The sequence below is a fragment of the Canis lupus genome, chromosome 37 (assembly GCF_011100685.1).
Source record: "Canis lupus familiaris isolate Mischka breed German Shepherd chromosome 37, alternate assembly UU_Cfam_GSD_1.0, whole genome shotgun sequence".
Taxonomy (NCBI): domain Eukaryota; kingdom Metazoa; phylum Chordata; class Mammalia; order Carnivora; family Canidae; genus Canis; species Canis lupus.
The window spans coordinates 27,844,421-27,867,425 of NC_049258.1; the positions used below are offsets into that span (position 1 = coordinate 27,844,421).

Here is a 23,005-nt window from a genome sequence, read left to right on the forward strand (position 1 = left end):
ATGAATGTTTTTGGCTCATATCTCAGAAGTTTTTTTATATTTGAGTGTTTGCATCAGGATCCACATCTCTGATTTGCTTGCTGTTTGTTTTAAATCTAGAAGCCCTCCAACTTTTTTCTTTGCCAGTTATTTGTTAAAGAAACTAGGTCATTTGTCCTTTAAAATCCCCACGCTCTGGATTTTGCTGATCACATCTCCATGGTATTATTTTCTATGTTCTTCTCTCCTTTTATTTTCCATAAACTGGCACTTTGAGCTAAGGATTCAGCTAGGCTCAGGGTTCATTTCTAGGCAGTAATACTTCTGAGCCGTTTATGAATTCATTTTGCATCATAAGGGAAGTTGCCATGTCTTGTTCTCTCTTTTTGTAGGTGTTGCCAGCCTATCCATCCGTTAAAGACTATCCACCGTTATTTCACCTAACAATTGTAGCAGTCTTTAATGGTCTTTACCTAACCTATTATTTCACTCAGGGCTGCCGAGTGGTGGTATTTTAATTGTTTTATTCCTTATGTATTTATTACCTAAAGAAATAACTCTCTTTCCATGATGATTTGAATACGCTGTGTTACAAATTGCATAGAATTCATTCTTCCCCTTTACTGACCAATTTTCAGAAAAGTAAAGTGGTTCCTGAAGATCCTCTGAATATGACTAATGAGCTTTAGTGCTTCTGAGAATCATAATGAACTCAGTGATTTTAGGTTATTTTGTGTATTTCAACCCATCAGGATAATTATACAGGCATATTTTTAAAGGAGAAAAATTTTATAAACATTATGCTTTATTGCCTGCATATCACCACCTCTTGACTTAAACCAAGCCTATCTTTAATATCAGGAGCAGGTCTATTGATTCTATTCTTTTTAGCTATAAAAGTATATTTATTTATTCTATTTGTAAAAAAAAATCTACTGCTGTCTCAGTCTTCTAGACATTCATTGTGAGTAGAATTGTTTTTTCTTGGGGATATTTTAAAAAATTATCTATTCAGAGAATTTGTCAATTGACTTAGTACTTATCAAGTGCTACACAATTCAGACATCATTTCCATGACATATTGTACAAGAAAAGATTTTCTCCTCTATTTAGGAATTTATGTGGACATTATTATTTTGAAGGAAGTGCTGGGAGAGAATCAGAAATGATTATGTGTGTGTATGTGATTTCCTTGAGTAGACCTGCTTGATGTGCAGAAGAGCTTTAGACACTTATGAAATATTATGAGCCCAAGGCCAAATAACTGCGGAATTTCCTGATGTGAAATTTACCTTATTACTACTGAGAGATTGCAGACAAAATAGAGGGAAAAAACTACTTTCTGTATCACCCTTTCATCAGGGAAAAAAATATATGATAAATAGAAACGGGCTCTTTAAAAATGCAACTTACTATCCTCTTCCCACTTCAACTACCTTAATTCTTTTTGTCCTACACCAGGATGCTGTCCTCATGAGTCTAACTTCATTTTCAATCTTTCACATTTCTTATTTCACAGGAACATTTGGCTAACAAGACTAACTTATAGCAAATCATTCACCAATATGACATCCAAAGTAAACAATGGTGATCTGAAGATCATTTTGTTTCCTAGCTGACAAAATATAGTTTATTTCAGGCTATACCACACACATGGTAAGATTGAAATGATTAAACGTTCTTTGTTGTATGATGGAGGCACATTTACATAAGCAACACATATTTATTGTAGAAAGATTGGAAAATACTAAAGTACACAGAATAAAATAAGAATCATATACAATCATACTGCTCTGAGATTATTACTTTTATCATGCTGGGGTTTTCTTTTTTATTGTTTTATCAGTTTTTGATGATCTACTTTAATTATCAAAATCAGGAGACAGATTTTGAAGCTTTGATAATAGTAATAGTTCCTCAATTAAAAATAATTGTATGGCTGTCATATGATAAAACCTGAAGTGCATCCTGTAGCGATGCAGAGGGAAGACCTGAGAACACAGGTAGAGATTACAGGAAGTGAAGTTTTGGTTCAACTTAAATGAACTTGGTTTTTCTATCATTTTAAGATCACAAATAACAGTGGTATGCTCTGCCAACTTGTACTGATTCATGAAAAAGAATTGTTAAATTTGAAGAAATCTAGCAGACTGGCATCAGATTGTCAGCTTGAAATTGGCCATGGTGGGAGTATTTACACTATAGAAATTGGCAAATGCTGCAAACCAGGGCTCCCCACTCCACCTCCAGCCTAACACCACCTACAGGGCATAAGAAGGTTTAATTGTACATGACTGAATCAGAGCAGGTAATACCGAAGAAGAGGGACTAGTCCAGATTGTAGTGATCTGGAGAGACATGTGCAAGGGATATCTTCAGTTCTAGCCATGTTTCTATGTGGGAAAGGGCAGCCAGTGTTTTTCAATCTCATGGTTTCATGAGGAAATCCAGAAATAGGGAATTTTTTAATGTGAAATTTTCTGAATTTTAAAACACTATTAGAGAGGCGGGGGGAAGATGATACTAAACTAAATACAACTTGTGGACACCAGGTTTCAAATCTTGCTAAAAAATTGTGAATTTCTTTTATTTGGCTGTATAGGGAGAGGGTGAGTGTTTTCTCATCAGTTATGGCATAGCAAGGATTCTTATTTTCAATAAGGATTAACTAATGATCTGTAAGTTCCTTCTCTATTCAAAACCCCCACAACTTGATGCCTCTGCACTTCCCTGCCCTGAAATACCTTTTAATATTTTCAGGCACTAATCATCATGGCCATGTAATATTTCACTGTGGTTGCATTGAACTCTGCTTCATCTCTTGCATGAAGGCATACTACGGAGGGCCATCTTCTGGGAGGTCTGGAGGCTTTTGATTTTATAGAATCTTAGAATGTCAGGGCTGGTAGAGGCTTGATGACAAGTCAATGAGCCTAAGAGTTATTGACCCAGAATCTATGACTGAGAGTGGATGATAATTGTGAATCCCTTGAAGTTTTCTGAGAAAAAGGTCCATAGATTTCATTCATTATTCGGATATTCCAAAATGGGTAAGAACCACCCATATATTATATCAGGCTTTTCCATTCATTCAACAAATATTTATTGAGTACTGGCTATATGTCAGATTCTATAGGTAAAAATTAGCAAACAGGAAAAATGAAGACCATTATCTTTAAGTCCAGAAGAGAACACACAATTAAATAAGCAATTCCAATAAAGCATAGTTGTCCTATGGCAAACAAAGCACATAAACTGAGTACCTACCCTAGCCTGGGAGGCATAGAGTAAAGTTGTCATCAGAATGGAATATTGGAAGAACTGACATTTAAGTTAATATCTGGAGGATGAATAGTAATTGGACAGTTAAAGAGGTGATTATCCTCCCAAATACTTAAGAACCACAGAATATGTATAGTACTTTCACTTCCCATAGGAAGAAACTGAGAACTTAACACCCAACAAATCTTTCCTAAGTCACTAGAATAGAGCAAAGCATGAAAAGTTTGGTACACAAATGCAAATGAGGAAACAAATAATGAACGCAAAGACCTTTCTGTTGTGGAACACTGACAATGCTCGTTTTCCTTTCACCTGGGCTTATCCACCCGTGTTGGCAGTTGAGTGGCCGCAATATCGTGAAGGGAATCAATTAATCAACCCCATGAGGCCATTTTCACTGTAGATGGTGGCTTTGTCTGACCTGGGCTCCTTCTTTTGCCTGTTGGGATCCCTAAATGTGAGCTCGCTCTTTCTTAACCCACCCTAAGTTTGGGCAAGGTGTCTGGAAATCAGTGGCTCCCAACCTTGGGCCCCCCGTATCCTGTCCTTTCCCTGTAGAATTGGTCACTGATAAACATTATTTGTATAGCCCTCAATTCTAGAGGACTTCTGGGGTGAGAACTCTGCCCATGCTTCATGACATTTCCAGACCAGCCTTGCTTTGTAAAAAGGCAGGCACTGAAATATTCATTCTCTGTCCCTTTTCTTCTTCCTCGTGACACATACTATATGATTATATTAGCACCAAACCTCTCAGGTACTTCCTCTTCAGGAAACAAATATTAATAATGATAACTGGAATTGTATGCTTAGTAAAACTGTTATTTGGGGGGCACCTGGGTGGCTCAGTGGTTGAGCGTCTGCCTTCGGCTCAGGGCATGATCTCAGGGTCTTGGGATCAAGTCCCACATCAGGCTCCCTGCAGGGAGCCTGCTTCTCCCTCTTCCTGTGTCTCTGCCTTTCTCTGTGTGTCTCATGAATAAATAAATAAAATATTTAAAAAACCTGAACTTTGTTATTTTTTAAATTATTAGGTACCAAGGTTCCAAAGATTCTAAAGAAAGGTCCTAGACATCCATCTACAAAGCTTGCTAAAAGTTGGCCAAAACCTTAATCAGGTGCTCAAGTAACTTATCCCAACTGGGACAATTTTGAAAGTGAAAGGGGGTTGTTCATAATTACACTGATCAAGAGGTGTAAACCAACATTCCCAGTCACTTCATCCTGAGCCCAACATCCACCTCGAGCCAAAATGAGAGAGAAAGAGGAGTGTTATTAACATCCTTAAGCTAAATGAGAAGGAATCAAGAGTAGTTAGTAATTCCTTATCAGCTGGTGACTGCTGAGGTAAAAGAACTCGCAGGCTTTTGTTGAATGGTAGTTCCTAAAAAGATGTATTTATCATCCCCTTCAAAACTGGTGGAGGTGACCTTATTTGGAAAAAAGGCATCTTTGCAGATGTAATTAAGGTTCTTGAGATGAGATCATCCTGGATAACCCAGGTGGGCCTTAAATCCAATAACAAGTATTCTTATAAGAAACAAAGGAGGAGAAAACCCTGACAAAGAATTAATACAAAGACGGAGGCAAATATTTGAGTTATGCAGCTAAAAGCCAAGGAATTCCTGGAGCTACCAGAGGCTGGTGGAGGACAGTAGAGTCTCCCCTAGAGTCTTTGGAGGGATCATAGCCCTACGGACACTTGATTTTAGTCTTCTGCATTTAGAACTGTAAAATAATAAGTTTCTGTTATTCTAAGCCATCGAGTTTGTGAGCATTTATTACAACAGCCCTTAAAAGCAAGTACACAGACCCATCCCAAGATAAAGCCTGTGAAAATTCTTGGAAGATTATTGTTCTTTGAAGTTTGGGGCTACCCCCTGCAATTTCGAGGTGAGGAGGGGAGTCCGCAGTCAAAGCCAGCTAGACTTTCACAAAGCGCAGGGCAAGGATGTGTGGTTCTCTTTTGACAGTGGACACTTCTGAGGGAATCCTGGTTAGACATATGATGAAAAGGCTATTCCCAAGAGGACCACTTTCAGGGATAAAGCAACACCAAGTACATACTGCTAGGAGCAGAACAGAGGAAGTATATTAGTTATCTATGGCTCTGTAACAAATTATTCCAAAACTTAGTATCATAAAACAGCAAATATTAAATATCTCACACAATTTCTAGTGATGAGAGCAGCTTTGCTGGGTGATTCCTAGCTCAGGTTTCTTATGAGTTTGTATTCAAGCTGCCAACTGAAGCTACTGTCATCTGAAGGCTTGACTGGGCTGTAGCATCTGTATTCAAGTTCACTCACATGGCTGTTAGAAAGCAGTTTCAGTTCCTCTGTAAAGTGGCCTCTTCACAGGATTGCTTACAACGTGATAGCTGACTTTCCTGGGAGTAAGTAATGAGAGAGAAGGAGAGACCAAGACAGAAGCTACAGTGTGTTTTATATCCTAATCTTGGAAGTGACAACCATCATTTCTCTTGTATTCAATGCCAACCCTGGTACAATATAGGAGGAGACTTCAGAGGGAGAATACTAGAAGGCAGGGATCATTGGGCACATCTGGCTGGTTATCATGGGTGGAATTGTAAGAAGCCAGCTAGAGAGTCCTCCATGGCCATCAGGGATTAGTGTAATCAATAGCCAAGACAGAATTACAGATGCCCTCTGCTAAGTACAAGTGGTTTTTTTCTCCTTCTCTTTTATCTTTTTGCCCTGCTATTCCCTTCCCTGAAGGAGTCAGAAGTAGCAGAGGTAGATGGATCAAAGAAAAAAAAATACTGATAATGCCCCTTGCTTCACTGATGATCAGCAGAAATACAGATGAGGTGACCTGGTGAAAAAAAAATAAAACTTTTGAATATGATGAGAAATAATTTTTTTTTGTTATATAAAAGTAGTGAAAGGTATAATGTAACATGCTTCAGCAATTGTCAACCGTTTGATCCCCCTCTATTATGGATGTGCTCTCTTTCCCTTGCTGTATTAATCTTCTCTCATCCCTTGCAATCTCTTAGTCTTTCCTGATCAACACAGCCCAAAGGGCTTCCTTTCCTCTGAACTTCTGGTAGGTTTCAGTAGCGCCTGGAATCCAAACTCTAGGGCTTCACTGTGGGATACTTATCTCTGCTCCTAACTGGAGGGCCCCAACTGATGCTGTTATTGAAGCTGGCTCTAAGAAGGGGAATGGAATTGCGGACAGAAAGGGATGGGTCAGAAGATGGACATCCATGGGTATATGCAGAAGCAGCCTCCTCTGACTAAGGACCAAGAGTTATGGGCAATTTGTGAGCTGTCCGATGTGGAGAAGCTGCTCAAAAGCCTGGAAGAGATTTCATATTCAAGGTGCCAAGATAAGTCAGAAAGAGCTGTACAGTGAAAAGGATCTAGAAGTAAAAGTCAAGAGTGGGTGTTCATCCCAGATCTGCAATGTGACCTAGGTCATATCATGTCATCTCTCTGGTCTCCAGGGCCTTCCCCTCCCCCCAAAAAAAAATCAGCAGGAGGAATTGACAAGCTAATTCCAAAGTTCACCTAGGATAGTGTCTTTTGATCTTTTCATGATCGTTGTTATTATTATTAATATTATTACCACTCCAAGGGGATTTTTTGATATTTTTTTTCTAATCACCCCCCCCCCATGAAATGTTCCATGAACATATCTGTTTAACTGCTGTGTGTATCTCTATCAAATGCTTAACCCTTGGAAGAGTAAGATCTTTCACTCTCCAACAGCTAATTCCCAACTTTTAGGAAGTGATATCATCCCCATTGAGAACACATGATCTAGAATTTAAAAAGTAGAAAGTAATTTGAAAAAATTCAGAACAAGAATTATGAAAGATCACTTCTCCAAACTAACATCAAAACATGCTAAAAATTACATTAATTAAGAGGGTGGTAGAACAATAGACAACGGAGCACAGCATCTTAAAATAGATTCACATCTATATGGAATATTTAGGAATTTATTATGACCATCTTGGCATTTCAAAGTCAGTGAAGAGAAAGGAAACTATTGAAAAAAACAATCTGGAGAAAAGAGACATGCATTGGCAAAAATAAGCCAGATCCCCGAAGCCTCTGAATAAATAAATCATAGGTATGTTAAAGAGGTAGACATATAAAGTAATTCCATAAAAATAAAGAAAAATACAGAAAATGAGTTACATTTTAATTTTTTCCTACTCTTTGATTGTTTTCTCCCTCTACTTTAATCATTTAAAGGTTTAGACTATAATCTCTTTCATATAGTTCTAGTATTTTTAGTTCTCTGGGCTCTCATTCTCTTGTGTGTTGCATGTGCAGACACACTTTCACTCTCATGAGTGAAGTTTTCTTCTTGTGGTTTGTAATTTTTTAGTGTGAGCTCATCTTTGCAAGATTATGCCCTGGCTTGTGAGAACAGAGCAACAGAGGGTTTTTACATTTGTCTCTTCTGGACCTCCAGGGGTTCTAGACTCCTACCGATGTTAATTAATTCTTACTTGGGGAATCCCATACCACATAAGTAGTGTAAATTCACATCCCACAAACCTGCGTGTGGTTGGGGTTTCTTTTCTTCATAGGAGACCTTTTCTTCTCCACTGACTGCCCACAAAAGATGGTGCAGGTCTCTCACTCCCATATTAGAAGGACTTGAAGGATTCTAACTCAATGGAAAGCACTCAGATGCAGCTACCTGCCTTTCAGAGAGGTCCTGAGAGCCCAGAAGACCTCATGCATGTCCCCTAACTAAGTAAGCATCTATACGCCTACCACATAGGAGGCTTCAAACACCAACTGGTGCTGGCTGCACTTATAGGCAAATTAAGTGACATGTGCCCCTTTGGGCCACCACCACCACCACTGCCCACCACCCCAGTCCTAATTAGCAGGGGCAGGGGCCTCTGCAGGACAGGCAACAATGGGGAGGTGGAAAAGGGAGATGATACTTTGAAGTTGGACTGAGTGAGTCTGCTATTGTTTGAATTACCAAGAGATCAGATCTAGATGTCATTAAAAAGCTTGAAAAGGAGATTAGATAGGCTTTGGTTGGAGAAATATTAAACATTTTCATGCTTGTATCCCAGCAGCCCAAACTGTTCATGAAGCTGATCACATACCTATTACCAAGACTGTGGAACTCTTAAGTCAAATACAGTGAGGTTCCATTTTCACTGTTCAGTGAAAGAAGCAAGTCATACAGTGACATGTATGATACAATCCCATTTATAAAAGATATTTTTTAAGTATGTTTCTATATACCTTCCTATCTATATATCTGGCTATCCATTTAAGTGAGGTATGCTATGTCACACACTAGCTCCATGACTTTGTATAAATTGCTTGGCCTCTCTGTGTCTCAGATTCTCCCCTTACCCCCACTGGTAAAGAGGAATAATAATGATAAATGCCTTATGGGACCTGTGACAATTGTATGAGTTGTATAAAGACTGTATGGTTTAGGATTACTTTTAGCACCTGGTAAGTGCTATTGGTTTTGATCCCATTATTCTCTAATGAATTTTAAGGGTCTAAAAGATATTTACCAAACTTTGTGGAAATAATCTCAGGATAGAGGGGATGACTTAAGCTTAAGGTTCAGTTTCATTTCCTATCTTACCCTCCCTGCTAAAAAATTCTCACCCTTAGAATATTTAAGTACAAAACCTATTTCTGCAATACTTGTATTATTTTATTTTATTTTTAAAGATGTTATTTATTTACTTATGAGAGACACAGAGAGAGAGAGAGGCAGAGACATAAGCAGCAGGAGAAGCAGGTTCCCTGCAGAGAATCTGATCCAGGACTTGATCCCTGGACTCGGGATCACGCCCTGAGCTGAAGGCAGATGCTCAACCGCTGAGCCACCCAGGCATCCCAATACTTGTATAATTTTAAAACAGAAAAATTAAATGTTTGCTCCAAAAGATAACCACATGTCCCTTCAATAATAACCTTCTATGACTCTTCCAAAACCTCCTGGTCTTTTTTGCCTTTTATCACACCCCCTTGCTAATGCCCTTTTCTTCTCCCACTGATACTAGCCTTTATTTTGTAAATTTATACCATGAGTTTTCTTTTCTATGTCAAAGTTTTGTCTTTCCAAGTGGGCTTTCAGCTACTTCCATGCCAGCACAGTCTCACATCTCCATTTGTAACCCTATCATGATAAATATAATGTGACAAATGAGGCCAATGCACAGATTGACTTACTTACCACCTTTTAAATCCAGAGATGCAGATTAGACCAGTTCTTTTAAACTCATTTTAGGTTCTGGGGTGCCTGGGTGACTTAGATCAGCTAAGTGTCTGACTTCAGCTCAGGTCATGATCTCCCAGTCCTGGGATCAAGCCCCATGTTGGGATTCCCATTCATCAGAGAGTCTGCTTCTCCATCTCCCTCTGTCCCTCCCCACCCCCACTCTCTCAAATAAATAAATAAAATCTTCCTAAAAATAAAAATTGAAAATTGAGAAAAACTTCATTTTAGGTTTCAATACTTAGGCTTCCTTGATTATACTTGCTCCATTGAGTGGCCAACAGAATCCCCATCACAATCTAGTTTTGAAGTCTTATACTTGTTGCTATATGTATCAGACAAGGTTTTAATTTAGTTATTTTCAAACTTTTTGGTCTCTGACCCCCTTTACATTCTCCCTTAAGAATACCAAAGAGCTTCTGTTTATGTAGATCGTATCTGTCAATATTTGTAATATTAGAAATTAAAGCTGAGAAAATTTCAAGATAGTCATTAATTCATTTTAAAATAAGGATTGATGAAATGTCAACATAAATACTTTCTAATGAAAAATAATGTATTTTTCAAAACAAAAAAAATGTGAGAAGTGATTTTGTTTACATTTCTGTAAATCCCCTTAATGTCTGGCTTACTAGAAGCAATCCGGACTCTTCCATCTTCTGCATTCAGTCTGCTGAGCTATCACATCAGGTGGCTTCTTAAAAACTCCATGGTACACTTATGAAAGAATAGGAAAGAGAAGGTATTTAATAGCTTGGTATTATTATAAAAGGAGTGCAAAAAGGTAAATATGCCTTTGCATTATTATAAAAATAGCGTTGACCTTGCAGAACCCTTGAAAGAATCACAGGGACCCCAGGAGGCCCCAGACCACACTCTGAGAAGATCATACTTTGGGAAGAGCTGGTCTGATTTAATCCTCAAAAAGGCTCTGTAAGGTGAAAATTATTATTATTCTTCTTTCACAGATGAGGAAATTAATGCCCAGAGTAGTCAGGGAAGTTGCCTCAAGTTACCACAGTTGGTAAGTGGAAAAGTCAGAATTTGAGCCCAAATCTAAACCTTGAACCACTATACTATACCGCCTTTGTAGTAGCCTGCACCTACCCCCATGGCCTGCTATCCTGACCAAATAGAAGTCAATGATTGCCCTTGTCCATCTCATCTACCTGACTAGATATCTATGTACCTACCTACCTACTAGTGACAGACCATTCATAACCCATCTTTCTATCTCTTGTCCTGACAGTGCCTGCTAATGTAATTTGAAAAAATGAGTAAAAGCACTGGCTTTTTTTTTTTTTTTTTTTTTTTTTTTTTACATTCACACAAAGTAACATCAGGACTGAAAAATACGTTTTTGGTAGTTACTTCAACCGTTCACTACTGCCCCAATTAGGAGATACCCGATTCCTTGTCTTACAGCTGGGAACAGATGTTTAAGAAAGTTGGTCTTTGCTATAGGAAATGGTGCTGGAAAGGCAGTCACAGAAAGCAGAGCTCCAAGGCCATTTCAATACTCTGCCTGTGATTTAGAAGTACACCAGTATGTTTGAAGTCTACATTCTTAGCAAAACATCAATTGCTTTTCCAGTATTACATTCGTGTTGGATGGCCTCAAATTATACATTGTCATATGCTTGGCAGGTCTGTTCCCAGCTTTTTCGTTCAACCACATAAATATCCATGTGTCTTCTGTACATTTAGTTGTGAACATCAATTACTTAATAGACCTGGAACATGAGAAGTAGGAAAGAAAATCCTTGAGCTCATATAGCTGATAATATTTCATTATGGTCAACCTCATTTGAATGCTAGTGTTAGGGAATAAACACTTGGTTTATAACTTTACCGTGAGTTGATTGTCAAAAGTGATATTTTGTACTTCACCGCAAATATGGGGTCTGATGGGACCCACATGGGACTTTACAAGCTGGAGTTTTAATCAGGAGAACCACAGCACAGCTAGCCCATTGTTTTCACTTGGCACTCTAACGTTCTGAAAAAGAATACATGAGTCGTATAACAGAAAGGCAGAATGAGGAGGAGGAGAAAAGGGAACATTTTCAGGCTTACCTAAGTCAAAGAAACCTTACTAAATAATTTACTTTTCTTGATTATTCTTGAAGAATACCTGGATTCCTCTCCATTCAAGCTCTTGTCCTTAGCTGTCAGCACCCCAAATCATTTTTTTTTCTCATGCAGATTTTGAACTATAGGTATTATAGGTTCAGGGCGAGTTTTATTGTTCTTAAGCTTGTCATTCTGATAAGGATGGAGCCAGAAGGGACCAGGATCCCATGTGACAAAGGTGGGTCAGTCAACCACAAAGGATCTAACTTGCTCTAGCTTGTTCATGACTTAATCTTTCCAGCCCCTACCGTCTCCTACAGTCCCAAGACAGAATGGAAGTCATCAGGGCAAATGGCTACTCCCTTTCCTGGAGAAAGTAATTAGCTGTCAGTGGCCTATCGTGGTACCCAAAGCCTGATGACTCAGTTCCATCTGCATTTACCTTCATCACCTCCTGCTTTGCAAAATACAAAAAGATGACCACAGTCCATTCATGGTAAACAGAAAAATCCTCCAACTGAAGATGAAATAGTGGTGCCTCCAGATGATCCTTTAGAAATAACATAATTAATTTTTAAAAAGTTGGAGAGTAACGATTCAAGAATATGGTAAACTGAAACAATTAATTAAGAATAAATGGCCAGAGAAAGCATTATCCGATGAAAAAGTGCTATTAAATGCCAAATATTAATAAGAAAAAAATTAGGTAAATGATTTCTATTTTATGATGGTAATTCATTCAAATTTAAATAATCCAAGGAGAGATGATAATGAATGGATTTTTTCCAAGGAAATGCTCATTAAACAAAAAAATGCAAATTATTTATATTTTTACCTTCTAAGATAGGAAACATACAATAATATCTTCTAGAACAGTTTTGCTCTGCACAGTGTGTTTTGGAACAGAGATTGTATATGATGAGTAATATGACCTTTTATACCCTATTATCTGCCTCATTTGAAGTTCAACAGATGTATTACCACAATTACATATTTCCAGCTAAAATACCAGTTCTGGGAAAAATTACCATATTCATTATGAAACCTTCCCACTTTCTAATTTCTATTGTCTGGAAACGTCTGATCATCCTGTGTTTTAGCATGGCCCAGAGTGTTGAGCCATTAGACCCATTCCCTGAGGCAGGTAGGGTTTCAGTCGGCTGCTCAGGGCTTTCTGCTTGCATCACACATTTAAACACAGTCCACACCCACACTCCACCCTAAACTCTGACTGATTTCAGTGAGGAAAAAAGAGTTATTAAAGGTCTACTGACTAGCTCACAGAGTCGGAAGTCTGAAGGCCTAATATTATGCAGTGAAGTCTAATATCTAAAATCATGGTTCACAATCAGTCTGATAAAGACAACTCTGCTGTTCCCCTTAGGTGGGAGTGTCACTACCAGCAGTAGTAGCACTACTGGCAGTAAGCAGAGGAGGCTTCTGTTTAGAGGTCTCCATGAACCTACACATAATTTCCATCATGGTCACCAAAACCATATTGCATCACCTATTCAAGAAGCATCGGCGGGGCTGGACATAAAGGTTTCATACAATCCTAACTTGGGACATCTCGATCACTTAATTTTTTTACTTCCCCAAGGCTAACATGGCTTCTTCCTCTAGTAGTGCTCAACTCACCAACAGAAGGAGCCAACGTTGAGTCCTAGTGTGGCACTATTCCTCTATAGAGAGATAGCTAGTTTCTGATCCCCCCCCCCCATTTTTATTTTCCCTCGGTTTGTCTTTATTTTTTTAACTTCTTTTGTTATACTAATTGATTAATCAATTGTGCTATGAAGTGATGTAGCAGGCTAGCTTCTAACTTAATCAAGACAGCAAACCAACCAGTCATTTCATTAGGATTGCATCTCAAGAGATGGTCCCACCACTATACAGCTCTTCTGCTGGAGCTAATGAATTATAGTGTTGGAATCTTGTTTCTTCTTGGCAGACTTTGAGTTTAAAGGTGATAAACCTCTGCATTTTATTACCCCAGTCCCCATGGTGGCAGCAAAACCTTGGAAGTATCGGTTAAGAGAAATTTATGGATTTCCTGAAAGACTGCATATGGTTTTCTAGGATGACATTTTTTTCTCTAGATCAATTTTAAAGTATCAGCATATAATTCATACATACGTATCATTGTTGAACCAAGAAAACAGAGAGACAACAAGAGAGAAGAAATGGATAATCCCAAATCAACCAGATTCATCAGGACATTTAGTTGCAAGTGACAGAAACCCAATTCAAAGGAGCTGAAGCAAAAATGGGAATTTATTGACTTTCATACCGGGAAATAATATGGATGAAAGACCTGTGTGGACCCAAGGACTCAAATGATATTACCAGGTTGTCCTCTGCCACAGGGTTTTGCTCCTCTCTGTGGCTGGCTTCAGGCCCTCATAATGGCAACTGGCTGCTTATGTGTGATGTGGGTATTTGAGGAAACATGGCCATAGGCAGCCTTGGGTTTACATCGTCTCTGTTCAGCTACTCCAGAACAAAAAGAGAAACCTAAATTTTCCCAGTACTCATCTAGAAAATCCTCAGGGAAGTACAAAGGGGTTTAGCCCAGATCACACACTCATCCCTATGGGCTTATCACTATGGTCAGGGGGAAGGGTAATTCTGATTTGCCAAACCTAGGTCATGTTCTTATATCTAGGATCAAGGAATAGGGTAGTATAACTAGAAGCCTCCCTAAAACCACCTAGAGGGAAAGGGTGGTTACCTAATAGAGGCAGGAGGTAATTTCACAGAGGGGAAGTGATAGATACAGACCCAATGAAAAACAAGATGTCTACTCCGTGGGGTATGGGTAGATGTGCAACTACCACCTCTTCTTAACACAAAAAGAAAACACTTGCTTGGAGCATCTGGCAATTTCTGCACTGTGAATGCTGCTATCACAGCAAATTTCAAGCTGCCCATGTGACATCATGGAAGGAATGCAGATTTGGGAAGATCAGCACAGTAGCCTTGCATTTTCGGGTGTCTCCCATCCACAGATACAGCAGGAGTACACCATCTCCAGGGCACAGATCTTAGTAAAATGCAGGAATTCAAAGTAATGGGTTTGAATGTTCATTACTTTTGTTTTTAAATACAACTTGTTTAATTGCAAGTTTATGTAACTTAATTTTTAATAATTGCTTTAATATTAACGTTGAACAAGACTGGCTGAACCAATTTCCTGAAAGTTTAACAAGTAGCCACACAGCAGGCTCTGGCGTGCCATGTGAACTTAAAACAAAACTAGTCAAAATAGGATATAAAATTATCAAAATTACCACACAGACACTGAGGCAGCCACAATGGGAGGAAGGAATTGGCCCTTCCTCTCAAAATAAGTAAGTACCTGCAATCTCAGGATGCATGAGACCTCCTGCTTCCCTGGAAGGGTCTGGATCTACATCCTCATCTCTGCCCACTTTTGGCTCTGAGGTAGTGGGAACATAGGGAAATATCAACGTCACATTAGGATGGGAGGAGAGCAAAAGCATCTGTTTCTGCTTCCTTCCCTCTGTCAAATCACAGTCAGCGCCAAATTTGCTCAGTTACATGGTATAGTATATTTAATGTTAATTAATACACAACAGATACAACAAGATAATCTTAAAACTTACTCCTTCCTCCTTCTTTCCTTTTTTCCTTCCTTCCTTCCTTCCTTCCTTCCTTCCTTCCTTCCTTCCTTCCTTCCTTCCTTCCTTCCTTCCTTCCTTCCTTTTCATTCACCACCCCTCCTACCTGCCTTCCTTCCAGACTTATTGGTAGCCTACTACATGTCTAGCGCTATACCAGAGATAGAGTCTAATTACAGTGTATAAATATAAAATGCCACCTTAATGGACCTGATGCACATATATACATATATTTCTCATACAATACATCAGAACATGATGCTATTATTAACAGTATTATGTATCCTATAATTCTCACCATCTGTAGGATGTGTATTTCTTAGTGCACAGATGGCTTATCTTGAATTATCCATAAATTTCCTTTAAAGCAAGAAGAGCTGGCTTCCTATTTTGGGTGGCATGGCTGAATTTCAAATCCCTTCGTCAGAAATTATTACACATTGGCAAAGACATCTGGTCACTTACCTGGTAAATATAGGACTCCCGACAAAGTCCAGCCTGACGCATGACCACATATGCCAGATTTGCCAAAATAGGTCCTACAAAGCCATGAGCCAGCTGCTGAAGTGCTCAGATCCTCCCACCTCCTTTATGTTCTAACTTCCTTAACTTCTTCCTATTTATACAAAAGCCATTTTCTTCCCTGACCTCACAGCAACCTAAATCCATATTTGCTGGCTTCATTTATTTATAAATAAGCATAGTACTTTTTAAATTTTTGCTTCTTTTACATGATACTCTTCAATGCTATCATAACCTCAAGTTATTCCAATTGCTGTAGCCATTTTCCTGCCATGCATTCTCATTCCTGATTTCTGAGTAGACCGATGGAGAAGCAGTAGATTCTCAGTTATGGCTTAAGCACTAGAGCTCAACAGGCACCGAGAAAGGTATTAGGCTAAGGGGAAAATCTACTAAGGCATGTTTTAATTGTCTGTGTGTTTCTAAAATCTAAAAGGACAACACAGAGATTCTAACGCTCTCTCAAAAATATCGCCCCAGAGAGGACCATTTCCAGACCTACTGTAGCTAAATAATTTGTTAGCTCAAGAGTTAGTCTAGAATTCTCACCTTTTGCGGGGAAATCAGGACAGCAAAAATGCCCTCATGTCTCAAGATCCGGATCCCAAGTTCGAAATGCCTTCCGGTCTCCACTGTAGGAGATGTTTGGGGCCTGACCACTGCTTCAGGGCAAAAAGCCATACTTTTATAAGCAGATAAGAATTTTTTTTGTACATATATTTTTATTTTACGCTTATCTTCACCAAAGATTGGCAATGAGGGAAACTGGTTGGAGTGGATAAAACCAAAAGGCACATTTGTTATCAAGGAATAATGGTTAGCAAACAGGACCACCAGGGCCTACCATGCAAAATCAATAGCTCCCTACTTTTTCTTCCTTTCATATTTTCAGTTTATAGCAGCCATAAATACCTTGGTGCATGAAATTTACCGGAGTATAATGACCAGCTGGCATTTCTGACCAGAAGCTGAACGGGGCAACCTCATACCTTCCCCACTGTCATCAACCCAGATAATGTTTCAGGCCTTGGTTATTAGTCTCCAAATGACATTTAATTATAGTTCTAATTGGAGGTCTCATGGATATTCTTCTAAATTGAGGTGTGCTCAGTGAAGTCTTGTAAAATGATTCAAAAATCCACTAAGCAGTTGAACGTTGTACCCATGCTTTTGGTTTATCTCTGTGGGTAACAGAAATCTCTAGCGAATCTCTTTGTTTCCTAACCCTTTCCCTTCCGAACTAGGGAATAACTGCATTGTGTTCTCTGCAGAGCTCCAACTACCCGAAAAACATCATCTGGCAAAAGGTATTTTCTCCAGAGATAGTCAAGTACCCTCAGCATATGCACAACAAAATGCTGCTGTTTGCTGTGAATCCTGTTTTAGATTCTGTCAAACTGAGAATGAAGAGCCTGACATATGGTTCCGAGCGTATCAAAAGAATCGCTGGATGTTATTTTATCAGTGCTAATCATATTATCAGCTTTACTTCTTTTGCTATTCATTTTTTCCTTAATTCTTTTCAAGAACTACTCCAGGGTTGTGATGGCCATTTGTTTTCCTCTAATAAAATTGTTCTTATACAATTGTTTTTTTTTTGTTTGTTTGTTTGTTTTTTAATTTTTTTTTTATTTATTTATGATAGTCACAGAGAGAGAGAGAGAGGCAGAGACACAGGCAGAGGGAGAAGCAGGCTCCATGCACCGGGAGCCCGATGTGGGACTCGATCCCGGGTCTCCAGGATTGCGCCCTGGGCCAAAGGCAGGCGCCAAACCGCTGCGCCACCCAGGGATCCCTACAATTGTTTTATGTAATTCACATTTTGTGCTCTTTTAATGAAAGATTATAACACAAAAATTGACCACTAGAGTCTTTCCATTTCACATTTCAGCTTCAGAAACATAAAATTATTTATATGTAAGTGCTATGTTTTCTAATGTATGTTTTCTCTATAAAGTCTATTGGAAAAAAAAAGAATATTATCCTTTTACCATTGAATCTCTATCATCTAACACAGGTGTGGTACTTAGGAGCCACTCTAATATTTGCTGAATGATATCTGACTGCACACATATGGGAATAATATTTTCTTTTCTTTTTTTTTATTGGAGTTCGATTTGCCAACATATAGCATAACACCCAGTGCTCATCCTGTCAAGTGCCCCTCTCAGTGCCCGTCACCCAGTCACTCCAACCCCCTGTCCACCTCCCTTCCACTACCCCTTGTTCGTTTCCCAGAGTTAAGGGTCTCTCATGTTCTGTCCCCCTCACTGATATTTTCACTCATTTTCTCTCCTTTCCCCTTTATTCCCTTTCACTATTTTTTATATTCCCCAAATGAATGAGACCATTCATTTGAATGTTTGTCCTTCTCCGATTGACTGACTTCACTCAGCATCATACCCTCCAGTTCCATCCACGTGGAAGCAAATGGTGGGTATTCATCATTTCTAATGGCTGAGGAATATTCCATGTATACATAGACCACAGCTTCTTTATCCCTCATCTGTCGATGGACACCGAGGCTCATTCCACAGTTTGCCTATTGTGGACATTGCTGCTATAAACGTTGGGGATACAGATGCAGTGAAATGCCGGAACACCTGCACCCCAATTTTATAGCAGGAATAATATTTTCTATGATGGCTTGTTCTGTCTTTGCTTATGCTGTCACACCAGTCAGGGTAATCAGGGCAAACTTTTAAACCATTTCTTAGTTCTACATTGTATTTGTGCTATTGAATATGGATTTTAAGATAAATCAAGGCTAATGTAGGAAATGAAATGATTCTATCTAAAATATTGTGGAATAAAGAGAACGTGGTTTCCATCTTAGGGAATTTACACTTCAATGAGCAAACCTTCACATGAAAGGAGAAAATTTGTACCTATAGGGTACCTTTAACCCTTCCTGGGCATAAAACATTCCAAAGATTTTTCACCACCCACTGATATTGAGCAAGCCTCAGTTTCCTCAATCTGTAAAATGGGAATAACAGCCTGACCTATTCCACAGGGTGGTTGGAAATCTGGTTCTTTCTCCCTGGCCAGGCACAGAGTAAGGACATCCTCACAAAGCAACCCCTTCTTTGCTTCTCTCTCCCACTGCCTGCCCTGGGAGCACTGGGGCACACTCCCTTCCCCAGTGCAGGGTAATCAGCAATTGTGGCCGACAGTGCTGTCCCCCTGGCTAATGAAAGGGCTTCCCTTGAATCTCTGGTTGGAGATACGAACACCAAGATGATTTGCTATAAAACAGAAAGCTAATGATCTCAAATCAAGAGAGGAAGGTTTCATTTTACCCGCAGCAATACCTGGGCAATTTCATGTGTCTTGAAAGCGTAGAGCTTCTAACAGAATCTCCAAGTAGCTGGGTTTTTTTTTTTTTTCTCTTGGTTGTTGTTAGCTGTTATAAGAGAATGAGAAGGCCTAATTAGCCTGGGGAATTCAGGAATATTGCAGCAACACGGTCTGCTCTTGTTTGCTCTGGCCTCTGTGCCTGCCATCACACAGACAGGATTGGGGCGGCATCCGCCCATAGAGATGGCAATATCTGGCTTCCCACTTTGACGGCTTTGCTGACAGTTTACAAAGCCAAGCAGCCCAGAGGAGCAAAACGGAAAAGATTATTTGAATCTGCTTCTGTGATCAGTAGAGACTTCACAAGAAGAAGGGCATCCTGTCCTTTCCCAATTTCACATAAGCATTCAGGCAGGTACACCAGAGAGGGACGCGTAATTGCCTCCCAGCCTTGTCACATCCCTGTTGTCTCTGCTCTGGCTGCTTTGGTCTTTCAGTTTAAGAAAAATGAGGCTTAACACTTTCCCTGTAAATCAGGAAAGTGACCCAGTGTCCCTGAGGGGCTGAGCAAAGGTGGGATTAAATTGTAACCCAGAGGCCATACAGAATAAACCAAAAGGAGAATTTACAGTAGCAAGGCTGTTCCATGCTAGGAGGACCATACTAACGTGTCCTGCAAGAAAGTTCATTGCTCTGCCCAAATTATGATCTACTTCTTGTCTCAATCAACAATAAGACCACCAAATGATGGACCAGCTCTTTCCAATTTGAATTAGCTAATTAGCCACTTTCTTATACTTATTTTTCTTCTCCAAATAAACACAGTCTTAGAGATCTGGTCATAGCTGGTGTCAGAGGCCAGAAGATAGACTTTGGATCTCTATTTGAGTTTCATTTTTTCTTTGGATGCAGGAGGCTGTGGAGGTTAGTGCAAAGCTTGGGATTTGAGCTCACACATCTCGATTCAAGGTCCATGTTTACTTTTAAATGTGTGATTGATTTTAAGTATGTTACTGAAACTCACTGTGTCTCTGACATGAGGATGATGACTGTCTTTACCCCCAACACCCAAGACTATAGTGAAGAGAACTGTAGTATAGGAAAAGAAAAACTGGATTTGAAAGTAGAAAGCCATTGGTTATGGATGTTGTTATCATAGGTAAAAGATTGGACTATGTTCTTTAAGTAGACTGTGACAATTCAAATAAATATTCATTCAACTGCTTTTCATAATATCTTTGAACTTAGACAAATAAGGGTACGAATCTCAGTCCATCATTTACTCGCTGAATGACGTGGGGTAAGTGACCTAGAATCTCTGGAACTCAGCTTCCTCCTCTGTAAAGTGGGACAATAATAGTGACCTCATACACACAAGGCTGCAGGGGTTTGGCAGCAGTACTTGTATCAAGAATCTGACCTTGGCAAAAGACATGAACAGAAATCTCACAGAGGAAGACATACACATGGCCAACAAGCACATGAGAAAATGCTCTGCATCACTTGCCATCAGGGAAATACAAATCAAAACCACAATGAGGGGATCCCTGGGTGGCACAGCGGTTTAGCGCCTGCCTTTGGCCCAGGGACGCGATCCTGGAGACCCGGGATCGAATCCCACGTCCGGCTCCCTGTGCATGGAGCCTGCTTCTCCCTCTGCCTATGTCTCTGCCTCTGTGTGTGTGTGTGTGTGGGTGTGACTATCATAAAAAAAAAAAAAAACTCAATGAGATCCCTCCTCACACCAGTGAGAATGGGGCAAATTAACAAGGCAGGAAACCACAAATGTTGGAGAGGATGCGGAGAAAGGGAACCCTCCTACACTGTTGGTGGGAATGTGAACTGGGGCAGCCACTCTGGAAAACTGTGTGGAGGTTCCTTAAAGAGTTAAAAATAGACCTGCCCTACGACCCAGCAATTGCACTGTTGGGGATTTACCCCAAAGATACAGATGCAATGAAACGCCGGGACACCTGCACCCCGATGTTCATAGCAGCAATGTCCACAATAGCCAAACTGTGGAAGGAGCCTCGGTGTCCATCGAAAGATGAATGGATAAAGAAGCTGTGGTCTATGTATACAATGGAATATTCCTCAGCCATTAGAAATGACAAATACCCACCATTTGCTTCGACGTGGATGGAACTGGAGGGTATTATGCTGAGTGAAATAAGTCAATCAGAGAAGGACAAACATTATATGGTCTCATTCATTTGGGGAATATAAAAAAAACGTGACAGGGAATAAAGGGGAAAGGAGAAAAATTGAGTGGGAAATATCAGAAAGGGAGACAGAACATGAGAGACTCCTAACTCTGGGAAACGAACTAGGGGTGGTAGAAAGGGAGGTGGGTGGGGGGTGAGGGTGACTGGGCGATGGGCACTGAGGGGAGCACTTGATGGGATGAGCGCTGGGTGTTATTCTATATGTTGGCAAATTGAACACCCATAAAAAATAAATTTATATATATATAAAAAAAGAATCTGACCTTGGGGCACCCGGAGTGGCTTAGTTGTTTAAGCATCTGACTCTTGATTTGGCTCATGAGGTCATGATCTCAAGGTCTTGAGATTGAGCCCTGTGTGGTGGGTTTCTATGGTCATCGAGGAATCTGCTTGAGGATTCGCCCTCTCCAGTTGCCCCTCCTCCCCTCAAATAAATAAACAAATCTTTGAAAAGCTGAAATAAAGAATCTGGCCTAAAGGCAGTTCCCTTCTCCTGTTACCCAAATGACAGTGGTGTGGGCCATTGGACAATGCCAGTGATCAAAGAAGAGTCTTTCTATAAACACGAAAAGAGCAGAAGAATCCTCCCCACCCAACCTTTGGAATGTCATTTTCCGTCTTCACCTTGCCCCTCTCTTACAGCAATGTGCTAACTTCTTATCCTGGACAATCACAACCGAGCCAAAATTTAAACCATAAGGCTGAACCAGCAGTGGGAAGTTACAGAATTTTTTTTTTTTAAGTTCAAAATGCTTCTCAAATAGTAGTAAGATCCACTTAAGTCTAATGCCATGAGTAATTGTAGGACATAAGTAGACATACAAAATATATAAACCCTATAAAAATGGGTTTGTTGTTTCCAGTAGATATTATTGACTCTGGGGTAAGATTCTATGGGAACAAAGGCAGTTTCTTCTATTTGTACATCATCCTCTGTTTTGTTTTATGCATATTCAGGCTTTGGAAAGAAAAAGAATTTTTATTTAGCTTTGCTCTCTGATGTGTTAATGCAGAGACTGTACCAGTGCTAGTCCCCAGATTTAATTTTCTGAGTTCATTCACATTTACTCCTAATAAATTTAGCTAATTAGATTACTTGTGCTGTTTTTAAATGGCAGACTAAGGCAATCTACTTAATTCTAAATTTGATTATTCTTCTTTTTATTTGGAAGCAAATTTGTGGAAAACTTATCACATCAGTGCTTTTGGGGGGTTAACCATTAATGAGATTAAATCAATGGGCTTTTAGATACTTTTCTTGTTGGTATGCAACAAATTAGGCCTTCTTGGCACAGGAAGGTTTGGCCTCACCAGTGTAGACTGTCATTTATGACCGTGCTCTTGAAAATTTCTGTCAATTCCTGAGTGTTCTCAGTAAATCTTGTTAGTGTTGATGAAACATTTTGAACTCTCTGTTTCTCCCTCTTTAAATTCCCTAACCATCCTTTGTGGTCCATCCTATGCTTATAAAGTTTAGATTTGGGTTTGGTGGTGATGCCCAAAAAAGACATTAGCAATTAGCTTCAGGGGAGGGAGCAGGTAGAAAAAAGAAATTTCCATCAGAATTCCAGCATGAAATGGTTGAAAGGGCAGCACATAGACACTCTCAGCCTTCTAGGTTACCTAAGAGAGATGGAAAGACAGAAGCTGTGTTGGCTTTGGTGCTGACGTCACTATTTTCTTCTTGGAGTCTGCAAGAGTGTTTGAGATTTTCAATGTCACATTTCCCAAGAATAA

The 23,005-nt window shown here is 39.6% G+C and overlaps 1 long non-coding RNA gene across 1 annotated transcript in view; it reads right to left on the reverse strand.

Annotated features, from left to right (window-relative positions):
- The window catches only part of LOC111094450, a 30,402-nt gene extending 18,911 nt beyond the window's left edge, over positions 1 to 11,491 (reverse strand). Inside the window, exons 1-2 of the long non-coding RNA XR_005384998.1 lie at positions 11,360 to 11,491; positions 10,140 to 10,224 (exon numbers count right to left, since the gene is read on the reverse strand). This is a non-coding gene — a long non-coding RNA (uncharacterized LOC111094450). The remainder of the gene's footprint in view (positions 1 to 10,139; positions 10,225 to 11,359) is intronic.
- Positions 11,492 to 23,005: the final 11,514 nt, after the last annotated feature.